This window comes from Balaenoptera ricei, chromosome 19 (genome assembly GCF_028023285.1).
Source record: "Balaenoptera ricei isolate mBalRic1 chromosome 19, mBalRic1.hap2, whole genome shotgun sequence".
NCBI classification, from domain to species: domain Eukaryota; kingdom Metazoa; phylum Chordata; class Mammalia; order Artiodactyla; family Balaenopteridae; genus Balaenoptera; species Balaenoptera ricei.
The window spans coordinates 45,688,135-45,713,151 of record NC_082657.1 but is presented as its reverse complement, the minus strand read 5'-3'; the positions used below and the strand labels follow the sequence as shown (position 1 = coordinate 45,713,151).

Genomic DNA, 25,017 nt, shown 5'->3' with positions numbered 1-25,017 from the left:
TACTACTGTAGTCCCAGCACTGTCTGGAACATAGAAAAGCCTCATTAGCTATTTGTTGAATGAATGAGAGAATGAACAATTGAGAAAAGAATTCAATCTTAGCCAGGGAAAATGCTTATTACATGTTGAAAAAAACAAGCAGAACTCAAAATTATACCTAATCTATGATTTCCAGAATATGAAATATTAAATACATGTGTCCTACATGTGGACTGCATGGAAAAATAAAAATAGATGTTAGGATCATGTACTAGGGATGATAATGTTATTCTTATTCATTCACCATGTTTTTCTGAGTACCTGTTATGTACCCGGTGCTGTGCCATGTGCTGTGAGTAGAGCAGTAAACAAAATAGACACAGTCTCTACCCTAAAGGAGAGTTCATTCTAGTGGGTTAATGGAGGAGTGAGAGTGGGGAAGAGACAGACAATAAACGGATAAGTAAAAGAATGTATAATATGTCAGGTGGTAGTAAGTGCTATCAGAGAAAAAAAGCAGGAAAGGGGGATAGAGAGTGCCAGGAGAGGGAAGGCTGCCATTTTATATGGGATGTCCGTGAGGATATCTAGGGAAGATCTTTCAAGCAGAGGGAACAGCAAGTGCAAAGGCCCTGAGGCCAAAGTGTACTTGATGCAATCAAGGAATAACATGGAGGTCAATGAGCTGAAGCAGAAGGAGCCTAGGAGATGAGGCAGAGAAGCTACAGGAGTCAGAATGTATATGGCCCTGTAAGCCATCATAAAGACTGAAAGGCTTGCGCTCAAAGAGACAAAGAAGCCACTGGAGGCATTTTTACAGAGGTGTGACATGATCTGACTTATGTTTAAAAGGAATCACTCCTTTTATAAGAATATTTTATGAAAGTTTAAAATGAAAGGAAGAATTTTAAACAATGGACAGATTATCATAACATTCATGAGTTGATTCACAAAATATTTTCTGAGCACCTCCTGCTTTAAGGGGCTGGAATAGCAGGCCTGTTTCAAGATTACAAAGACATATCAACATATCAACAATACAAAAGTTTTTGGGTTTTTTTTTTGGCCACGCTGTGCGGGATCTTAGTTCCCAGACCAGGGATTGAACCCAGTGAAAGCACCGAGTCCTAACCACTGGATCGCCAGGGAATTACCCCCATACAAAAGTATTTTTAAATAACATTGCTTTTAAAAAAAAAAAAATGACAGAGATTGTTCAGAGCAATTAACTGATTTTGTCCTTTTTTCTTTAGAAATTACAGAGGTAATTTTGCTTAACTAACATTTAGATGCACATTTCATATTCTATACCAAGTCCCTTAATTATAAACTGAGCTGCTGTTTGGGAAATCCTAAAGTTGGCTGCTTATTTGACTCGTCTTAAATATCTCATACACAACACTTCTGCAGCATCACTCACAATCCAACATTACTGATAGGAGACGCTTGTGGCAAGACTGTATGTGCCAGCAAGATTATCTGAAAGACTAATAAAATCCTTGTAATCCTTTTCAAGGATGCAGAAAGGAAAATGACTACATTTCGAATTCATGGCATTTCAAAGGCATGAATTAAGCTCTAAACTCTACATTTGAATAAAAAAGTCAACACAAGTTCTCTAATTTATGTTCTAAACTGAGAAAACAAATAGTTGCTAAGAAACGAAATTTGCAAAATTGTTAAACACGTTTTCTAGTTGATATGCACGTACTTAAAACTACAAACTATACCAAAATACAAATGCAGGAATCACTACCATTGAACTTGGTTGATACAACTTCATCATGAAATCTGGAATTGTTTTTTGGTTTGGTTAATTTTATTCCTAGACGTTCTGCCTTTTAGGTGTGTATAAAACTGATCATGTGTCGTTGATGTTGAGATGATACTTCTGTGAAAATATATGAGAAAGCTTATTGCTTCTCTTCCTCCTTACCCGTCATGACCTGGGTAAGAGGGCTCCTTCTTAGCTCCCAACATCTTGATTACTGTGACACTCATGTCAGAGTGCTCTGCACCCTATCCCTCCTCTTGGCCATCATCTGTTAACTTCTCACTCAATGTACAGTTTGGCAAAGGGCTACCAGACTTCCTCTCTCCTTCAAAGCAGTCATCCTCCTGGAAGACTTGCCAATGACCCATCCAACAAATTTGCCTTTCAAACCCATGATCTCCTCCGTCCAATCCAGACACCCTGCCCCTGCCCATAGCTCCTCTACCTCTGACCAACATGCCTGCCCTCCCTGCTCTTCTCTCCCACCCATCACATCTATTCTCTCACTCCACTGAGAACCCCACCCCTCCAATCTTTCCACTCCATTCTGGCTTCCCCTCCTTCCTCTTGGTGGACTACCTCTTCCACCTCTCTTGCCAGCATCTTCAACTTCCTTAAAGAATTAGTCTCCCTTGTCCAGCAAAGCCCAGCCCTGGATCAGCCTCACCAGTAGCCTTCTCCATGCCTATCTCAGGGCTGATGGGATGCTGAAGAAAGTCCATACCTCATAGATTAGTGCCCCCACAAACCCATGGCCTCCAGCCTCAGCAGTCCCTCACCACTGCTCTGCAGTCTCTGTGGGTTGCTATTAGCTTTCCCTCCTCTTTTCCATAGCAGCCATCTTGAACATTTTCCTCTTTCTCCAAGCTTCCCACCCCATCCCATTTCCTCACACTGAGTAGATATCCTTGCCTCCCATCACAAGTAATGGCTATCAGGTGTGAATTCCCTCCATTTCCTGAGCCCACCTCCCAACTACCTACCTACCAAACTGCTGACCTACCTGCATCTCCAACTCCATCCTTTCCCTTCTCCCGACTGAGGCTCACTCTGAACCCCACCACCTCCCATCCTCTTGCTGACCTCACTTCGTCCTTCAATCCTTCTCTTTCCTGTATACTCAACCATCCATATACTGGCTTTTCCCCATGAGCATTTTTAAATGTCCTAATCTCTCCCAACTTAAAACTGTCTCCCAACTCTACATCCTTTCTGGTTTTCTCTCCTCCCCTTCAAAACCACTAACAAGAGTTATCTACATCCACTTCCCACACACTCAGACTTCTGCCCCTGCTGCTCCATTGAAACTACTCTCTCCAAGATTGCCAGTGACCTCTTTGTTGCTAAATCTGGGGTTCAATTGTTCAGACTTTGGCTTACTAGACTGTTCTACAGCACGTCACTTCACTTCCTCCATTTGGCTTCTGTGGCACACCCTTCTTTGGTTTTCTTCCTATCTCTCTGTTCTCACCTTTACTTCTGGGCTCCTCTTCCTCTACTTGTCCCTTAAATGTTGGCATTTCCCAAGGGATTTTGGTCTTCTCTTTCACCCTCTCTACTGAAGGATTTCATTCACTTCCATGGCTTCAGTTATGATGTATAGGTTAAGAACTTGATAGCTTAAGGTTCTTTCTCCAGATCAGATCTCTCAAGGATGACAGGCTCTCAGGCTCTGTCTTTTTGATTTGAATTAGGTTCAGGGTAATAGTCTCCCTGATTGCTTCTTCTTTGGCCATGAATTAATTACTCCCATTTATTAAGGCATTCTCCCAAGATAAGCTCCAAATCACCTAATGGACATCTCACCTGATGTCCCACTCACCTCAAACTCACCTCCTCCTCTTCCTGCCTAAACCTACTCCTTTACTACTCCGTACCTCAGAGGAAAGCACCACCATGCATTCACCTAGTTACCCAAGGCAGACACCCGGGCATCACCCTTGACTCACCACTTTCTGCCACACCCTCAGCTCATCACTCACAAAGTCCTCTTGATATTTCTTTTTTTATTTTGGCCACACTGCGCGGCTTGTGGGATCTTAGTTCTCCGACCAGGGATCGAACCCAGGCCCATGGCAGTGAAAGTATCGAATCCTAACCACTGGACTGCCAGGGAATTCCCTGAATATTTACCTCCTTAATACATCTCAGATCCACCCCTTTTTTCCATCTTCATTGATGCCGTGCTTGATCACTGCAGCAGCTTGCAACCTACATCTAAGCCTCATCTTCTCCTGGTCATTTTCCACACAGGCCCTAGACCTTTTCAAAATGCACATCTTCTTAAAAACCTTCATTATCATTAGAATAAAGTTATATTTCTCAGCCTGATATACTGAGGAGCCAGCCCTGATTAATCACTCCAGCCCCATGTCTGAGATTCAGCATTCTGGTTAATCCCCTCGTTAATGAATTAGAAGATATATGGAACTTCACTGAGACCTTTTGCCTCTCTGACAAGGTAGCAGGCTAGCTCACTGTTCCCCTGGAATACGTTGCAACTCTAGTTTATAAGCATCTAGAATTCCTTTTGCTCACAATTCTCTGCTCTAAAACCACTCCTTAAAAAAGACACAACAAATATATTGAGCATATGCCTGACCAAAATCATACAACTAGTAAGAGAGAGAATGGGGATTTGAACCCAGATTGCCCAGGACATTATCTCCTGCCTATTTGTTCACAATCAAACCAACTACTGATAATCCAAGATGAAGAATGTGGAAACAGACAAACGTTCATTAAGTGCTTAATATTTATGAAGTGCTTTACATAAGGCATCTCATTTCTCCATTACAACACTGTCAAATAAGCAAACTGTAGATCTGAGAAGGTAGTGTGTACAAGGTCACACAGCTAGTAAATGGGCTTGAATTCCCCCACCTTCACCTTATTACCTGCTCCCTACCACCAATAAATAGTATTTTACAACTGAAGAAACAGGTCCAGCCCAGGGTCATACATCTAATCAGAGGCAAAGTCAGAATTAGAATCCAGGTTTCCTGAATCTGCTTGGCTGGGCCGATGCTATTTTAGTCCCTGCTTTCTGGGAGAATCGTGGAACCCTGACTTTTACCCTACTTGTAACAATTTCCTGAAAACTAGCACTACTCCTGAAGGGCTAAACTGACCTCTAGAGTTTCAACTGTTGCTCCAGGCGGTCTTCTTTGGTAGCCCTCTGCTGACACTCTGCCAATGCTGTGCTGGTGTCCACCCTGTGGTGTAGTCCTCCCCTTCCCACTTTTCCAACAACCTCGGCTCTCACTGCATCCACAAAATTAGGGACTCTGTGTCAGCACAAACCCCATTTCCTCCTACCTCCTACAGTTTTCTCATCTTCAGTAATGAGTCCCCCCACTATCTGTCCGCCCAGCTCCAAAGGCCTTTCCTCATGGTTTAGCCAGGATCAAAGCCCCTCTCCCTGTTAGTTAGAAGTCCTGTTAATTCTTTCCTAAGTGCAATCCATTTGACTCCTTCCCCCATTCTAGCCTTCCCTCCCTGGATGTCATCAGCGCAAGGATGGCAGGGTTGCTTTCTCAGGCTCTGTCTTTTTGGTTTGAATCAGGTTCAGGGTAATAGCCTCCCTGGTTACTTCTTTGGCCACGAATTAACTATTCCCATTTATTAAGGCATTCTCCCAAGAATGCTTTAGCTAAGATACATCCAAAATGTCTGGATGTGGTGACATACGAAGCATGTGTGGGATTAATTGGACCATCTGGCCAACACCAGGGCCCTGAGTGGAAAAAGAATCAGAAAAGATGCTACCTAGCAAGGTGGGTTGTCACCACCAGGGCCCTATGATGCTGAGCAGAGGGCTGAAAGAAGGGCAGGGATCTCAGACTGCCTTTACTCCATAACTGATAGGAGCAAAAGATCTTTCCCAGAAAGGGAGTGGGAGGTAGGGTGTTTAGGCACAGAAAGAAGAGCCAACAGCTAGAAATAGAGGATCATGAAGAACTGATGACATTTAGGGGAGAATTGACAGGACTTCCAAGGAATGATAGGCATGAATCTATCACTCCCTTGCGTCATAGGACTAGAAAGGCCCTCAAAGCACTCAGGCAAAATTTAAATCCATTGTTTGAATAACATAAACATTTCTTCAAGGCGGTGGTATCCCTCTAATTGAACACTTTCAGCAATGGGAAATGCCTAACCATAGGAGATCAAGATGATGCGAAATTCAATTACAATACGTTCATTTTCAATTCAACAAATATCTATTGAGTACCTACTATGCACCAGACACTAGAGGCACTGGACTGTAAGTGTGAATAATATAGACACGGTCCCTGCTCTGTGGATCTTATCATCTAATATGGAAGACTCAAATACACAAGTAGAATGGGGGAAGTAGAGGGTGCTGCTCAAACACAAGGTGAGGTACCTCATATGGAGCCGGGCATCTGGGAAGGCTTCACTGAGGAGGCAGCGTCTAGGTTGGGGCTTGAAGAGTGTGAGGCATTAGCTGAGTGCAGGGTGGAGGGACCCACGGGAGAGAACGAGTGCTTAAGGCTTCTCAGCTTCCAAAGAAGTTCAGAGTGTTGCAAGAAGGTGGAGTCCAGATCTTGAAGGGCCTTTAGATTGACACTGAGGAACGTGGGTTTAATTCCGGAGGCAATGGGAAGCCTGGTGAAGGGTTTTAAGCAGAAGCGCCCTCTGGCTACGCTGTGGGGAGACGCTGCGGTACGGGGGGTGGCGTGAAGGAGGCCAGAATCCGGGATGAGAAGGCCTTGATGGCCCAAGGAAAATGACCAAAAACAAAGCGCTCCTCTATGACAAGATAGAGGCAAAAACAAAGGGATAAAGTTCAGAATGCGCCCCTTCCACTCTCAAGCCGAAGGTCTCCATCCTCTCTCACCTTTGCTGGGCAGCTCGCCCTCGGTTTGCCCTAACACCGCGGACTGTGGGCGGGGAGACGACTCCACGCCCTTCTTTCCAGATAAGAAAACTGAGGCCCAGAGTCCCGGGGTGGGGACCGAGGTGAAAAGAGAATGGAAACGGCCTGCCAAAGGAGGCTGCCCGAAGTCATGCTCAATCCTTTGACGGTCCCGTGGCCTGCCCCATTACTCCGTCAGCCGTCCCCAACCAGCCGCCTTTGCTATAGAAACAGTCCTCCCGCCCTCCTCAGCGCCCCGGTTTTGTCAATGCACCCTGGGAAATGCAGTCCATCTCTCATTATCTGCCCGAGACATGAGCCCACTCCGCGTCCTTAAAGGACTACAAGTTCCAGAAGGCTGTACGAAAACACCGGCGGGCTCTCGGGGATTTGTCTAGCAAGAGAGACAGAAGAACCCGCGGGCGGGGCCGAAGGGAGGGGAGATGGCGCCCCCCAATGGGCGACCCCCTGGGCGGGGCTCGGGTCTCTATTGGCTACGGCGGCGCGGAGGAGGCGGGGTCAGCGGAATGAGGCGCGGAGCTGTTCGCCGCTCCAGGTGCTGAGTCCGAGGGAGGCTCCGGGGCGAAGAGGAGCGGTCTCAGCCTTCTCTGCCGCCGCCGCCGCCGCCCCGCGTCGAGAGCCCTCGCCTGGAAGCCGAAGCCGTGAGGAGCCCGGAGGAGCTGGATGCGCTGCCGGGCGCCGACCGTCCTTCCGCATCTCTGAGGTCGGTGCTGCTGGATTCGCTTTTGTTTTATTGAGGAAGGAATGAATTGAGGCGTGGAGGGCCTGGGGAGTTGATGGGACCTGTCCTCACCGCCCTCAAGACCATCTGTCCCGGTGAGCCCCTCGTGGGCCTCCCTGTGGCCCCGCGCCTGAGGTCGGAGCAGCTTTGGTTAGTTTTTGTCTTATGGTGGAGGAGGCTCTTAAGCGTGAGGGGCGAGGGCTGGGGACCTACCCCACCATCTCTCTTGAGAGGGCGTTGAGAGCTTGGAGCCTCCCTCCGCCTGTGCCTGAAGTCGAGGCTGCTTGGATTATTGAGGATGGCAGGGAGTGTTCCGGGATGAAAGACTCGGAGGCAGGAGGACCCTTCCCCACACCTCGGCTGCTTGAGCTTACAAAGAGGGTCTGGATGTGATGGATGAAACCGCGGTATTCCTCCTCCTCCGCTCAGACCCTCCTGAGGAAGGGCTGTTTGGGGATGTCAGGAAGACCCTTCCTCGTACCCACCCCTCTCCCGAAGCCTAGGATTTTGTGAAAAGGGGGGACGGGATGAAGATGGAGCCAGACGACTCTTCCCCGTCCCAGCTGGACCCGCCTAGGTTATGGGGGGTAGGGGGGAATGGGATGTGAGGGGCAAAGGCCGGGAGACCCTTCCCCACCCTGTTAGGAGTCGCCGGTACAGGAGAGCCCTGACGGATTCTCGGGGTCCTCGCGGTCTGGGCCCCGTGCCTAAGGTCGGAGTAGCCTGGGTGTGGGGTGTGCGGTGGGGAAAAGTAAAAGGGATTGAAGAACCCCTCCCGACCTCTCGCCTCCCGGGCCTTATCGACTTGGCCCTCTCTAACGGGATCCAGGCCAGGGACCCTGAGTCAAGACGACCCGACCCGCCCCGCCCCACCCCGGAGACCCTGGCTGCTGAACCGCAGAGGGGAGCCGGACCTGGATGGGCACATGCTGGGCGGGACAGGGCTAGTCCCCCTCTCAAGCGCCCTGCAGCTCCAGGCAGACGCCCCCCGCGCCCATAGACCCTCCGGCTGTTCTGCTCGGCGCGGGGTGCGCCTCAGACCCCGCTGCCGAGACCTGTGTCCCGGCTATGCGGCGGCCGCTTCGGGCGCAGGGCTTTCGCGCTCGGCCCCGGCATCCGCGAGAGGACAAAGCCGCGGTCGCCGCACTGGCGGGCCTGCGCCACTGGCTGGGCGGGGGGCGCGGCCGGGGGAGTGGGGGGTGGGGGAGGCTTCGGGCGCGGCGCGGAGAGCTTCTGCGGAAACGTGCCAGAAACCAGGCGGGAGACAAAGCGCGCTCGCTCCTCGCGGGCCCGCGCGAGCCGGGATGGAAAATCCCAAGGGAGGAGGCGGCTGCGCCAGGCAGGGCACTATGCCCCACACCCTTCTTCCCTGCACACCACCACCCTCGCCGGTCCAGCAGCCAAGACGCCGTGTGTGCGATGGTAGCCAGGGTCCTTTCTGTGCAGCGTTCAAGTCCTGTGACCACGAGAACGTGGACAAGCAAGGGGCTCCGCCTCTCGAGGAGGGGCCCAGGGTTCAGGAGGCATGAGTGGGCCAGGGGCCGTAGGGGCATCCTGACTGGTCCCCCCCCAACCCCGCTCCATCAGCCGTGTTTGGTCAAATTTGGTTCCAGGATTCGAGTGTGTTTGTATGTGTCACAGTGTGATTACATGGGTGAGGGTGCGGGTCAGAGTGTGAGTGTGAATGTGTATGGCTGGGTGAGGTGCCAATGTGTGCTCCAGTGTTCATGTGTGTGTCCCTTGTGCATCTGGCCGGATGTGTGTGAAAAGAATCAATTACTGCTGGCCTTGGATGGGGGCGGGGGCAGGGTAGTCACCCCTTCAACCCTCAAGCTGCAGTAATGACCTAGGGTCCCAGTGGATGCCCTCAGGGTGGAGGTAGCTTCAGATCATGTGCATGCGGTGTGGCGCAGAAAGTGGGATCTCACAAGTATGTGGAGCTCTCTTCAGCCCTTCTGGTGATTTGGGTCTGACCCTAATATCCTCACCAGAGCTCTGCCCTTCCCATCCCTCAGAAACCTTATCCTGCTATAACGGGCTGCCCTAAGGACCAGAATTCTGCCCCCCACCATCATGGGCTGACAAGTGGGGCTTGGGGAGCTCAACAGCAGAGTCCTTTATGAGGTGGGTGCAAGATTGTGTGGAAAGACAACTTTTGTCACTTTGGCCTCTATCTGGAAGGACCATGGGGCTGGAGCTGCTGGTCAGTGACAGGTGGCCTCTCAGTAATACCAGGTACACTCACGGAGAGGGCACGAACGTGACACAGATATATCACTATCACCTGGAGGATGAGGACAGCCCTCCCAGACCTGCCCACTCCCACCAAGTGACCTCAGTTTCATAGCACTTTGACGGCAAAGGTGCTGTCACCAGAGGCTCCTTTCCTGTATGAGGGGCTAGACAGTGGCCAATGGAACCACAGGAAGAACAGTTACCAGAGCCACCATCCAGCCCAGCCCTGCCTGGTCCAGTCTCCACAAGTATCCACAGTGACCTCTGCTGGGAAGAAGTGAAACCAAGTTGAAATTTGGCAACTAACACTCCCCCACGGTGTGAAAGCTCAAGGTGGGTGTGGGCATTGTTAGGTAAAAACCATTTGGGGGCTACTTGTCTGCTTTTGGAGTCCTGAGTTGATGTTCTTGTCTGCAGTTCCTTCAGGTAATGGAACTGCCACTGTCCTCGCCTATATGGAAATATTTAAAGAGGGCCTGAAGACATTTGTTCAAGTTTTCATCCAGTTGGGGGTGGGCATCAAATTTGTTTAAGAGAAAAATGCATGAAAAACATTCATCAAGCTCGGGAGGTTTAAGCATATTTCCTGTTTTTTCCTCTGCTTCTTCAATTCCTTTCTCCTTTTTCTTCCTATTCTACTTTTATCCTCTCCTCTTCCTCATTATTAGTCAAAAACATATTTTTCAAACATATGCTTTCTTTTTCTCATCAACAATACGGCCCAGAAAATGCAGATGCTCCTATTTCTAAACGCAAAGAACTGGGAAACACTGGCTCCTCCAGGCCTAATGATGGGAGCAGGGGAGATGGATGAGATGTGCTCAGTCTTAAATGCCCACCTGGTGACATGTGTCTCCTCTCCTGGTGTTGCTCTAAAGTGATTTCTTGCAGCCACAAACTCTTTAGAGCTCCTTAAAGGAAAAGAGATATTTAAATACCTGGTATTGTTCTTACTTTGGCATCCATGTGATTTTCATTGAACTACATGACTCAGTATCATACAGTAAAAATAGGACTTAATCTCCTCCTTGCCTGTTTGGAAGGTGACTGCATATGCGTGTTGTGTTCTGCATTGGAGAGCGAAAAGCTAAATTATCTCATAAATTGAACTACCTGCTTATCCTGATTAGAGAATGTCGCTTAACATCACATACAGGCAATAACATTGTTTTTTTAAATTCATACCTGAATCTCTGTCTTCTAAAGCCTTTCTTCATACTCATACATTACTTTCACTTGAGGTTAATCAAGAATGTTTAATCCTTGTACTGAAGCCAAACAGATTAAATATCAGCAGATACAGGAAGTTGTGGGTAGTATTTCTGTTCTTCTTGGGCTCAAAAAAGAAAAAATCCTTGGAGTTCATAGGAGAGAAGGAAAGGCCCTGAAGATTCGGTAACTCCTATGGATGGAGTTTCTGAGGAGAGGTTCCTCAGAATTTTCCAGGAGGGCTGGCTGTGTTGAAGAATCTCAGCATGCATTCAAGTGGTACACATGCTGGGAATGAGACTGCGGCTTTTGGGATTCCTAAATCCCCACAGTAATGCAGCCCTTCTGGGAAAATCCCCCAAGTGCTTCCTGCTCCCTCAGGCCGCCCAGCAGTCCCTAGGGTGTGGAGCTGTCCAAGGTTCTGGAGCACTGGCCCCAGCCCCGCCTAGTGGAAAGGGAGAATTTTAGGGCATGGAGTAGAAGCAATCTCTGAGGACCACGGCCTCTGTGAGGATTTCCCCAAAGCTCATCACAGAATGGAACAGGAGAAAACATAGCTGTAGACGATCTACTGCATCACTTTGAATGAACCCATCAGCAATCCCTATTTAAAGAATTACAAGCTAATAATAAGAGGAAACATTTCTGAGTCAGGCTCTTCACATGTAAGAATGTATTTAATCCTCACAGTCCTATGATGTGGGTGGTGGTGTTACTCCCACTTTCAAGATGAGGAAATGAAGCTTTGAGAGGAAAGGGTTTTGCCCATGGTTATACAGATCAGAAGGAGCAACGTTTACGTTCCAACCTGGATATCTTAGACTCCAGAGACTCCTCCTGACCACTATTTTTTTTTTCCTACTGCTATTGTAGAAGGAAAATTGAAGTATTGTACTGTCTTCTGTGAGATTCTAACCAAATTTTAGAGTAATGGGATTGGGGACCAACTAAGATTCAGACATAAATCACAAGGAGTCCTTTCAAACTGAGCAAGGGTATTGCCACATACTTTACATCTTATCCTGACAAAGGGCTTGTTACCGGAACTTGATTACCAAAGAAGGGGAAAGGAGAGTATATGGCCCTCATGGCCAGTGGTCCAGGGTTTTTCTAGAGTGGAACAGTTTCATAGGAAGCCAAGCTTGCAAGAATAGAGAGAGAGGGAAAAAAAAATGAGGATGTTATTATTCAACAGAGTACATATAGAGCTAAAGAAACGGGCTTATCTTTATCTGCTAGCATCCTGTTCCAATGCTGAGGACACTTGGATATTGTTAAGAGGCTCCTTCCACCTGTTCCCTCTCTCAGATTTTTCACAGCAAAGCTTCTAACACCAAAATAAAAGTTTTCACTGTTGTGAGCCTCAACTAATCTCAGGGAAACATCACATTTCCACCCTCATGCCGTCACAACCAATGTTCCACCTTCATATGTGGCTATGGGAGTCCTGAAGATGGGCAGGTTTGGGGCTTGATGGGCTTTAAGCCACATATTCTCCAGTCCTCCCAGGGTGGCAGTGTCAACTGCCCCAATCTTGCCACACACACACAGGGGGCCTGTGCCTGAGAACTCCCCATGCAGTTGCCGTAGGTTTGGGTGTCTAAAGAGAGTAGAGAGAAATAGACTCGTGCTTTTTCTCCTCTCCCTAGACCTCAGTGTGCATAACACCCAGGCAGGGGGCCTGGCCTTTTAAGAAACTGCTTCACATCATGCTGGGTCTCCAATCCATTTTGAGCAATTCCTTTCCCTTCTAGGTTGGGATTTTGCAAGGCTCTTGACGTATGGAGCAAAGGCTGCTATTGCTTTTCCCGAGGGCATTTGGAGGCCAAGGACCAGCTCCCCATCTGGTCCGCTCTGACTCATATGACTGCAGACAGATTTGATTGTTTTCTTATTTAGAGTCATTAATTAACTCTCCTCAGCATAAGAACAGCGTGTAACAAGAGGGAGGCCCTTTGCGGGGGTCTCTAGGCAGTCATGCCTATAGCTGAGCACCATCTCCTTTGCTAACAGGATCAGGAAATGGTTTCTAATCCTGGCTATTACCCTTCAGAAAGCTTAGATTGTCAGCACTTTAGGCTAATATGAGAAAGGAAATGAAAATGTAATTAATTGCTAAGGCTGCTATAGTTATTCTGCAAAAACTGAGAGGCCCGAGGATCCCTCAAAGAACTGGATTTTCGTTCATTCAACAAACATTTCTTGTTCCTGCAGCGTGCCAGGCACAGAACTGGGCACAGGGAACACTACTCCAACTTGGGATAAGCACTGTCATACAAAAATTTTGACTGGAAAGAGGAAACAGCTGCAGAAACCCTGAAAACGGTGTGTGCTGTAAGAGAAACTTAATAATCATAAGCCATCATCTCTTTTTTAACATGAGGAAAGAGGCTGAGGGAAGTTGAGGGTTGCCCGGTTAGCTGAGGATTAGAACCCAGGTTTTATAACTCCTAAGGTATGTTCTTTCCACTGTCCTAAACTGCTGCTATGTTTATTAAATTATCCAAAGGGCACATTTCCATTAACACAGCCTTTTATGATCCAATCCTAATGCAAAACCTAAAGTTGAAATAGAAACAGATGAAATAGGAAAAGAAGAATGCCTATTTATATCTGTGTTTCCAATATAATACCCATATGTGGCTATTGAGCACTTGAGATATGACTAGTCCGAATTGAGATGTGCTGTAAGTATAAAATATACACCAGATTTTGAAAAATTAGTATAAAAAATATAAAATAGCTCATTAATAATGTTTTGGATAAAATAAAATAACATTTTGGATACATTCAGTTAAATAAACAATATTATTAAAATTAATTTCACTTGTTTATCTTTACTTAGCTGCTGTTGTTATCAGAGGGGGCTCATAGAATCTTACAAGACAGGGGCAAGAGGAAGAAGAACAATTTTCAGATAAATCAAACAAAAGATTTACTACTAGTTAAAACATGATTGAACACACTTGTAAGTATAAGCTCATGAATTACCTTGATGTGGGCCAAATTTTCTTGCAAATAAGGATACTGAGGAAAGATTTCAAGCCATTTATATACGCATACGATGAATAAACAAATTAGCTAACCGAATTATGCACAGGTCTTGACCTCTGCTAATGAGTTGAGGAAGAGGATGATTAGAGGGTACTTACAACAGATGACCCAAGAGCTCTAAGTCTCTTGGACTCCACGATTCCTCGGGGAAATGAGAGCCTTGTGCTTTAGGAGAAAGATGCTGGATAGGAGTTGGACATACGCGAGGTCAAAGCCACTCTGCCACCCATTGGCCTTGGTCAAGTTATGGAGTCTTGAGCACTCAAAAAATGGTAGCTATGACTAAATGGAATTTCAGGTGTTCTTTAATAGAAAAGTTTCTGTTCAGAATCTCCATGGTCTTCTCTACAATTCTACTGCTTCAACCCCCATCTTTGCTTGTTTCCTGAGGAGGCTTAAAGGACAGTTTCATTTGATTGTGTCTACACCAAAACATAGGGTCTCAGTAACTTTGGGCATACCTCAGCATCTTTCATGTTCTCCTATGTCCCATCAGCACACGTGAGGTTCTTTCTCTGGGACGATGAGGCAAGCAGCAAAACAGGCATCGTTCTGTCATGTTTATCCTGAAGTTCTGCATTCTGATCTTGGTGTTTAGAGCACTTTACATGCAGTTTTACTTTAAAAATAAAGGGACATAAATAAAGAAACCATAGCCCCAGGAGAACGTGGCCGTGGTCCCTTTACTGCACAGCTCTGAGGGAGCACATCATTGCTATTCTTGACCATCTCTTTTCCAAAAGTTTGCCTTCTAGATCAAAGAAATACATGTTAAGCTCAGTGAAGACTTATGTTAACAGAGCATGTTGGAACCAAACTCCTTTCTATAGACTAGTCCCACAGGAAGTGCAGAAATCCCTGGAAGTGCTTTAGAAGGAGAGAAACATGGTCAGATATCCTGGGTCAGTGTGGTGGGTGGGTTGAAGTGGGGAAGGGCCTGGAGGTGGGATGGCCCCTGGTTCTGCTGAGAGGCCCCTGACTTCCAGGGACTTAAGTACCAGGGCTAGGTTATTTGGGGATAGATTCTGGTCTTGAAATGAATTTTTCCCATCCATTCGCTCTTCTTTTTTAAAAAATAAGTTTATTTACTTATGGCTGCATTGGGTCTTCGTTGCTGCGGGCGGGCTTTCTCTAATTGCGTTGAGTGGGGGCTACTCTTCGTTGCGGTGCGCGGGCTTCTTATTGCGGTGGCTTCTCTTGTTGCGGAGAGTGGGCTCTAGGCACGCAGGCTTCAGTAGTTGTGGCGCACGGGCTTAGTTGCTCCGCGGCATGTGGGATATTCCTGGATCAGGGCTCGAACCCATGTCCCCTGCATTGGCAGGTGGATTCTTAACCACTGAGCCACTAGGGAAGTCCCCCATCCATTCACTCTTTTGTTCACTCAACAGATACTGAATGGTACATAGCTAGGGTGGCGGTGTTTTGAGAAACCTTGCTCCAGAGGACCCCAGGGTCTGGCTGGGGAGAGGAGCAATGCCCACGTGAAGGGTAAACCAAGGAAGACGGGCTGACGTAACAACAGGAGGCCTATTAAGGTGGGTTGGCTATGGTGGTGGGAAAGCTGTGGCTCCCAACCAGATAGACCTGACTCTGAATCTCAGCTTCATCACCAAATGTGTGGCCTTGGGCAAATGCTTTAACCTTTCTGAGTTTCATTTTCCTCATCTGGGACAATAAAATCTACTTTTCCTGGGTTGCTATGGCCTTACATGGCAACATACAAAGCAAATTCTTAGGATAATACTAGCTCTCCTTTACTGAGTGCTTACAGTGCATCAGGCATTGTGCTCAGCCCTTGATATGCATAAAAGAGCTACTGTTATTATCCCTATTTTATAGCTGAGGAAAGCAATGCCCAGGAGCTTCAAGTAAATTGCCCAAGGTCACACAAGCAGTAAGAGGTGGGCAAGCTGACTGCAGAGCCTGCTCTCAACCACTGTGATTACTGCCTCATGGTTCAAGATCAGCAGGAACCCAATAACTTCTTTTGAAGGAGGGCGAGGTGATTTGTGGGTCAGCTTGTAGAGAGGTCTTCTGCTTGGTCTTCAAGGGTGGGTACAGGGCTTCCCTGGTGGTGCAGTGGTTAAGAATCCGCCTGCCAATGCAGGGGACACGGGTTCGATCCCTGGTCCAGGAAGATCCCACATGCCGCGGAGCAACAAAGCCCGTGCGCCACAACTACTGAGGCTGAGCTCTAGAGCCCGCGCTCCGCAACAAGAGAAGCCACGACAATGAGAAGCCTGCGCACCGCAATGTAGAGTAGCCCCTGCTCGCTGCAACTAGAGAAAGCCCGCGCACAGCAACGAAGACCCAACACAGCCAAAAATAAAAACAAATTTATAAAGAAAAAAAAAAAAGGTGGGTACAATGTGAAGAGGCTCTGAAGGGTCAGTAGGGTGGGGAGGGAAGGCAGGGAAAAGTTGTGACCAAATGAACAAGGCTGGGTATGCCAGTGGTGTATTCTGGGGACCCTGAAATGGAGAAGAGAGTTTCAGTAGAAAATAGATGTTTGGTAAGAAGGGTTTAGAAAACCTGTGGCTAACAATTGTTGGCCAAAAAAAAGTTCATAGGCAAAGAAAGGGACGTAAAATCTGAAACTACCAATTTGAGGTATCTCACTGAATTGGGGCGTTTTGTTGCCGTGTGGAACGCGCTCATCAAGCATACCCAAAGCCAGAGCTTGTGGAGGGCATGGCCAGACAGCACAGCCATCCAGCATTCCTACCAGTGCTCTTTGCTCTTTAGAGAACATGCGTGGGCTTTTCTCTCATTTGGGCTTCACAAAAGCTCTAGGCAGGAGAAGGCTGGGAGGTCTGCTACGAGGATGGCTGCCTGTGTCAAGAGGCAGGCAGCACGAGCTGCCAAGAGGCACAGATGCCAAGCACAGCCGCAGTGCCCAAATCCAGGCAAAAAGCTTAGGAGGGCTTTTTCTGTGAGGGAGGAGGCAGAGGCTTGTCCCTGGACTGAGACCTTTTCTCTGTACTCTAAGAGGCAGGCAGTGTTATCCTTTGGTCTGTGATTCTCCAGCAATGCCCCTGAGTGGCTGCCTCCCAGACTGGCTGCTGTGAGGGCCTGAGTCAGGGTCACCGCAAATTCCACAGCCCATTCCGGTTGCAGCACCTATCAATCAGTGATCCCCACCCCCCGTGCAGAGAGCTTGTTTCACAAAAGGGGATTTTTCTGGACTTGCCGTCTTGAGTTTGTTCTGCTTATTTCTCTGCAGACTGCAGGGACTAGAAACCAAACCCCATTCTCCTTAGTCTGATTAGAAGGAAAATATATCTTTTCTCAGGGCTGCAGTCGCCACTGACCACCAGATTTCTCTCCATGGCTACACTTCTAATAACAATGGAAAGTAAAGGCAGGAAGGGAAAGGGACACAGATGCGGCACTTCTTCCAAGAGGCACCTGCAGTTCTGTGAAGGATGTGAGGCAGTGGGGAGGTAATATTCACAGCTCTGCAACAGTCCCTTGATGAGTGAAGGGGGAGTTTTGATGTGCAAGATGATAGAAGATGAAAGAGACCATGGTGGTGCACTGCGTTTTCTTTGGAAAGTCATGCGAGGGTTCCAGATGCCCTTCACAGTTCTGGAAGGATAAACCTGCCACGTGTTGGCAAGGCCACGCAGATTTTGACAAGTTGTCCGGGGATAAGTCCCTAGTGATTATAAACATAACACTAATGAGAAATGACAAACACTTGTCTTGGTAATGGAATGTTAAGGGCTCATCTGGTCATTGACCCCAGTAATGACTAATGTGTTTCCACACACACGGAATGCGACAGAGTGGAATGGTGACTTCTGAAGAATAAAATCAAATTGAGAAATCAGAATAATAATAAAGGCATGGATGTTTGGAATGGTTGGGCACCAGCAAGTAGAGCTGTGGTTACTTCAGAGCAGCTTGCCAGCCAGGTCTCTTTTACCTGATCATTCTGACCCCAAGGCTCTGACACGCCAATTCTTAGACAGTCCCAGCACAGCACATGGCACCTACTCTGTGTGAAGCCCTGCGCCAACCATTGGAGAGACAGAAGTGAATGAGACACAATCCCTGTCCTTAGGGGGTTAGCCAAGTCTAAAACAGAACATGTAGCACAGAGTAGGAAGTGTGAAAATGAACATGGCCACTTCATGTTGTTTCCTTATAGGTGCTGCCTCACCTGTAGCCCCAGCAGGTGAGCCAAATTGAGATCTTAGAAATATTGCCAACCTTATCTCATGTCAAATCTGAGCAGCTGTGATTCCAGCTACTGATGCTGGGGTAGCAGAGTAAGGGCAATGGAAGCAGAGGCTGGTGTATTTCAGAAACTTGTTGCATACATTTGGTGAAAATGTTTTTCCTTTACATGTTTCGTTTGAAAGACCCACTCCTGAGAGCCTTTGCCTGCAATTAGAGCACGCTGCTACAAGGGGCACCGTGAAGCAGTGTGGCCCAAGCAGCTATGCTCCTCACAGGCATAGTATGCTAAGCAAAGTATAGTTTTTCAGTTATTAACCTTCAGAAGAACATAATTTTTAATTAATCAATCATAGAAGGATTGCACATTTAATAGGGCCAAGCCATGGTAACCTATGTATAGTGAGTGGACAGTTGTGAATTCATCAACATTCATCTAACAAAATTCATGTGTGCCTACTGTATACAAAGAACAGTACAAAGTCCCTGCCCTTAGGTACTCACTCCTGTCAGGAGGACACACACAGACAGATAATTCCAGTGCAGCAAGATAAATCGTATGATGGAGGGATGAACAGAGAGCACTGGAAACACAGAAGAGGAACGACTAACTCTAACAGGGGGAATCACACACATACACACACACACACACTTGCATGTGTTAGGTCTGGACATTAACACCTGAGTCAGAGGGTTTACACCAACTCATATAGAAGAAGAAAAGCATATGGGTCAAAATATTTTGAAACACTGTAAGGAATTGGAATCAGCCTGTTGAGTGACCTTGGATATATCATCTACATCTCTGGACCTCAGTTTCCTCATCTGGTGCTCCAAGGGCTTGACAGTAGCCATCATGACCATGTGGGCCTGGAACAGGAGGGAGATTAGAGTGATGACCTTGACTCCAGTGGCCAGGCGTGGCTTTGTCCCAGCCCCAAGGCCTCCTTGACACCTGCTTCTCTGGACCCTGATGATGCTACCTCTTGATTCTGGCTTAAGTGTTCCAAGGCTTCCCAGAGGATCAGCTGAGGTGCTGGTCCCAAAGGAACTTGGTGTTTGTGAGGTGTCAGCCTTTGGTGGTCAGTCTGGTGGATACGGTCTGGCTCTCCTAAGTAGCTATTTGGCCCACCACCCTCCCCAGAAGCCAGGCTGGCCCTGTCAAAGCTCTGACCATTGCATGCACTGCCCCTTCTCACCAGCTTGTCACTGCTCCTTCTGACCTGTGGCCACTCTTAGGAAAGCCTTGGCCCTGTCAGGCAGAGGATCACTGGCGGCAGCACAGCCCCACCTCTGCCTCTCAGGCCCTACAAAAGATGAAGGCTTGTGATAATCATTTCGCAATATAAACATGTATCAAATCATCACATTGTTCACCTTAAACCTACACATGTTCTATGTGATTATTACCTCTATAAAGCTGGAAAAAGCAAAAAAAGACAACAATGAAGCTCCACCTGGCCTGTCTCCCTCTGGAGACCTTCCTAGGCCTTGGCAGGCTGTCCTCCCCAAGCAGCCCCACCCTGCCTTCCCAGGCCCCAGCCCTCCCCCCTCTGTGGCTGTGGCATTGCCCTCCCCAAAACTGGCACCTCTGTGTTAGGGGATACAGAGGAGCAACTATCTTGCATAACTGAAAAAAATGCCAGAGGTGCTTAAATTTAAATAAGTCATTTAAAGCTGTTAATTGCCCCACAGAGAGAGTTTTAATATAAAATACATGGGAGCAATACCTGGTTAAGACAGTAGACAAACGGAGGCCCTGAGAAAACCCTCACTGAAATTCCATTTACAAGTCTTAAAAAGCATACACAGGGACTTCCCTGGTGGCGCAGGGGTTAAGAATGCGCCTGCCAAGGTAGCAGACATGGGTTCAAGCCCTGGCCCGGGAAGATCCCACATGCCGCAGAGCAACTAAGTCTGTGCACCACAACTACTAAGCCTGCAGTCTAGAGCCCACGAGCCACAACTACTGAGCCCGCATGCCACAACTACTGAGCCCGCGCGCCTAGAGCCTGTGCTCCGCAACAAGAGAAGCCACCGCAATGAGAAGCCTGTGCACCGCAACACAGAGTAGCCCCCACTCGCCGCAACTAGAGAAAGCCCGCACACAGCAACGAAGACCCAATACAGCCATAAATAAATAAATAAATAAATAAATAAGCATATACGCACACGCGCACACACATATTTTTTTGCCCATGCTACTTGGCATGTGGGATCTTAGTTCCCCAACCAGGGATTGAACCTGTGCCCCCTGCAGTGGAAGTGCAGAGTCCTAACCACTGGGCCGCCAGGGAATTCCAAAAAAAGCATATTTAAAAATAATTTATGTGCCCACCATATTGCAAATCAACTATACTTCAATTAAAAAAAAAAAGAATATAAAAAAAATTTATGTGCCCAGGAATTTTCACGCCTGAGACTGACAGGCCCTGAACCACCTGTCTAGGCCAGAACCAGGACCCTGCCAGCTCAGGCCCACCATCCCCCACCCACCGTTACTCTGGTCCCTCAGCCCTGGGACGCTCTCTCTGCAGAGAGCTCATCCCTACCAGCTGGGCCGGGTCTGCTCAGGCCAGTTTCCTCAATCAAAGGCCAACAGGCACTTCCTGGGGCTTCCATGGGCAGTGGTAATGACAATTCCTGCCTTCCCCCATCACCGTCGCCATACACCCACCCCTCTGGCTAGAGCCTAGATGGTCCCTCCATCTCGCAGGAAGCATGGGGCACCTCCTCTGGACAGAAGCTCTCAGCATTCCTGCTCCAGCTATGCAGGACTCCTTTCCCTGAGTGAGCAAACAAAGAAATCAACAGAGGGCCTTTAAAGCCATTCTGCAGAGGATGTCACCTCCTGGAGATGAGAAGGGCCAGGCTGAGATAAGCAGAGCTGCTTACAAACCGAACACAGAGACAAATTAAGACCTTTATTGGAGGCAATAAAATGCAGACCAGTGGAGTGAGAAACAAGATGTCTCCCTTCCTAATCACTGCAGAAGGTAAAAGAAATCACCAGCTATGGCTCAAAAGTCAGAAAAGAAAGGAAATGCAGAAAACACAAAACAAGATGACAAGAGGCCACCCGAAATGATTAGGACAATAAACGTAAGCATTTACCATCCCCTTGTTAGAAGACAAAGGTTCCCAGATTAAATTAATACAAGAGACTCACCTAAAATAAAATGATTCCAGGGTAGGCAAAGCTATACTAGGTAAATGCAAACAAAAGAAAAAGCGTGAGTGGCTCTGTCAGACAAAGCACAATTTAAGGCAATAAGCAGCATCAAGCAGGATAAAAAGGGTAATTTTATATTCATAGGAGCAATTGTGAAAGCATAAGTGTTCTGAACATTTGTACACTCAGTATTTTAGCATCAAAATACTTGAGGCAAAACCTGTTACTATTAAAAATACAAGATGAAGACAGTTGTGGGCATAAATTTACATACTACTCTCAGTACCTGACGTTAAGTAGCCAAAATATATATAACAGAAAGGAGTAATATAATGAAGACGATTGAATTAAAAGGTGGGTGCTGAACTTTGTACCAGTCTGAATGATGTTTGCCATGTTTTAAAAGACCAATCCTAGATCGATGCTTGTAGTATAAATGTTAAATTGTGTGCAAATTTATAAATACAGTATAATTGCAATTTTAAAAACTCTAAACCACTGAAAACCCACTGAAAGCCACTGAAAGAAAATATACCAAAATGTCAACATTTGGTGTGTTTAGAAAGGGTGGAAATTAAGTATTTAAAATTTTGCTTTCCACCTTTTCTTCCAAATGTTCTTTAATGATCATATAATAATCTATGACCATGTGAAAACAACTGGAAAAAAAAAAGGAGTAAGACTCATCCCACAGCATAGGATTTATAATTTCCAAGATTTGGGTAAAATTTAACAAACAAAAGCAGCAAAGAGGAATCCCAGCAGGCTCCACACAGCCTGGGCCTCTTGGCTTCAACAGGCCCTCCTGGTCACTCCCTCCTTGAAACCCTCTGCTTCTTTGCCCTGGGGCACTGTGTTTCCCCAACTCAGCTCCCATCTCTTCTACTGTGCCTTTCAACCCTTCCACCCTCTACTGGCAGCTCAAGCGTGGTTGCCCCAAGACAGATCCCAGTCTTTCCCCAGGTGCCCGCACCCCTGCTGACCTCACCTACTCTTGTAGAAGGATGTAGCTCCCCTCTATATGCTAAGGACTCCCAAATTCCTCTCTGGCTCCAAACTCATCGCAAAGTTTCAAGGATATACACCAGCCTGCAGACTGGATGTCACCCCATACATGGGGGGCAGGCATGGTGGACATGCCTTCAGAGGAAACTGTCACTGAAGTCCCTCTGAACACATGATGATGGGGTGCAGGGATTGAGTGTGAAGCAGGGATGCCCCAAGGGGTGGTCAGGAGAGCATTTCGTCATCCACAGTCAGATGTAGAAGAAGGTTCCCGTGAAAGAATCAGAATAAATCATCACCTTGAGCAAGGCCCTCTCTAGGCCATTTGAAAACAAAACCTATGGCTCTGACTCACGGGACTATGAAGTATGGTTGTAGCAAGAAAAACAACAAAGTCAAATTTAAAAAACCAGGCCCAGGCTTCCCTGGCCCTTGGAGTGCTCACCCCGGGTCCCTCAAATTCTCTTCTGCCCACCACACACATCTAGCCACCAGTTCAATGCACAGATCCTGGTCTAGCACTGAGATTTGCTGGTCAGTGGTTTCTGGTCTGGACTCCTGACTTTTCCAGGAAGAGTAGAAAGTCTGTAAATACCCTAGTCTTTAATCTACCAGCAAAAGGAGTGAGGATGAGATCAGGTTGTTAGCCCACTGATGTGGTATGTTAATTTAACAGTACAGTTTCTTTTGAAAATGACCAAAATAACTTAAGTACTAATTCTAAACATACATGCTTATCAATTTCAGCTCTAAGTATATACTCTCACTGGAAAGTAAATTACCTTAAGAGAGACTTTCTAAAATTATTCCATATAATTTCTCTTGCATTCCTAGGTCTGGATTGCTATCCAGTTACCATTTTATTTTGAAAGGCAAAGATGCACGAGATCCCTTTTTAGAAAAAGGGTTACATGAAATACTACGCAGCTACCTGGTTTTGGAGAAGAGATACTGAGAAGTCACCTCTAGTGAATCATTTAACTTTTCTAATTCACAAACTCTTCTTAATCATGAAAAGAATCATCTCTACTGTAAAACACTGTTATAAAGGGACTCACGTTTCCTTACGTAAAGTGCCTAGTACAGTGTCTGTCTTGAAGCAGGAGCTCAGTAAACAGCAGTTATTCTTCTTCTCATATCAGTGGTTTTTAGCCTGCCCGCCCCAGCCCATGAACATGATGGATGGGAGTTCCAGTTTTCCCACAGTTCCCACAAGTGCAACTCTACCTCCACATCCTTTCTCTTCCTACTCTAGAAACATCAGAAGGCACGTGACTGAAATGGAAGTGATGATAGGAAAAGCCCCCAGCATCTCTGCTTGTTTGTTTTTTTGGTAAATTAGTTCCGAACTTTATTAGTTTATCATCAGTAACAAATAATTGGGGATGCACCAAGGTCTCAAAGATAAGTCCCTATTACTTGAGAACCTAGTTTCTCAGAACCAGGCATATCATAACTTTCCTGGGGATCAGAAGCCCTAACATCCCCCCTCATCATGTGAGACCTGGAGGTCTGTCTCCTTGCCCCAGCCAGACTCTCAAGCCACTGGTTATCTAGGGCCACATTTTCTTACTCCCCTAAACCTTGTCCTCTCCCTTATGCCATGGTTCCTTGCCTTTAACTGACAGTTAATACATGTTTCATGAATAAATGCATCTGAAATCTGGCCCCACTTTTGCACATCCCTGCACTGGGACTGCCAAATGTGTGTTATAAGCCAAAATCAGGTCAGGTGACCTGGCTTTCAGCAATAGTGTGCACAGAAGACAAGTGATTAAATAATGCATGTCTATCCACTTGACACGACATGCTGAAGCCACTGGAAATGATGCTCTCGAAGACTCAAAGGCCACAGAGACGCATCTAACGTTAATTGAATAAACAGACCATAAAGAGAATGTCCAGATCGAAGGAGAAAACCTAACAGAATTTGTTGTTATGAGAGGGGCACGATTCCACATGAAGTATTTCCAAATTCTCTTCTATGGTGTTTGGTTTTCACAATGAACAGTGGCGGGGGTGAGGGGAAAAGGCCTCCAAGATTGGAAATTAGCCCAGGGCTTCCGTAGGCATGTGGCCAAACTCAGTGTGTGAACTCAAAATGAAAGCTGAGGAGCTGGACCGGGGAAAGGATGGGTAAGCCAGAGTCCATTCAGGAATGAAATGTAGACTTGACCCAAAATAGCTGTCACGCTCAGCCTCAGAGTTTGAATTAACCCTCAGCTTATTGACATCTATGAAATTGAATCTTGCCACAGAATCACAGCCCGTGGCCCTGGCACTGCAGTCAGTAAATGGCGGGACTGGGGAGGCAGTAGACAGCATCTGCTCCAAATATTCGCCAAGGGGCACCGTAATCGGCTTTGCTGAGGCTTACATGTTCTCTCTGGAAAATGTTCCTGTGCATTCCCGGGAGGAAAAAGAAAGGGAGAGAGGCGAAAGGGACAGGCGGGAGGCGGGTGTTATGTTGGTGGGGGAGCTGGCAGGGAGGGTGGGAGGGCAACTTCTGCTGCTGTCGAGTCAAAGCTGACCTTGTGTGTTGCCTCCTCTTACACTCACACTGGAAGCCTGGCCCCACTTTTAAGTGCCTTTCCTCGCTGCAGACCCAGAATTTACTCCCTTAAGATGGGACCCACTGCATGCTCCAGGAAGAGTTTCCTCCCTTGGTCCTCAAGTTCTTTATTTGGAAAAGAACAGGGAGGGCACAGCCCAAGGGGCTGGTAGAGACTCATTGCTCACAAGTATAACTAGGACAGGCCTGTGTCAGCCTTGGGCTACACAGC

At 47.1% G+C, this 25,017-nt stretch overlaps 1 protein-coding gene across 1 annotated transcript in view; it reads left to right on the top strand.

Moving 5' to 3' along the window:
* The first annotated feature begins 7,288 nt into the window (after positions 1 to 7,288).
* Positions 7,289 to 25,017, top strand: part of SMPD3 (sphingomyelin phosphodiesterase 3) — an 82,112-nt gene continuing 64,383 nt past the window's right edge. Inside the window, exon 1 of the mRNA XM_059905110.1 lies at positions 7,289 to 7,359. The gene's annotated coding sequence lies outside the window, so the exon portion shown is untranslated. The remainder of the gene's footprint in view (positions 7,360 to 25,017) is intronic.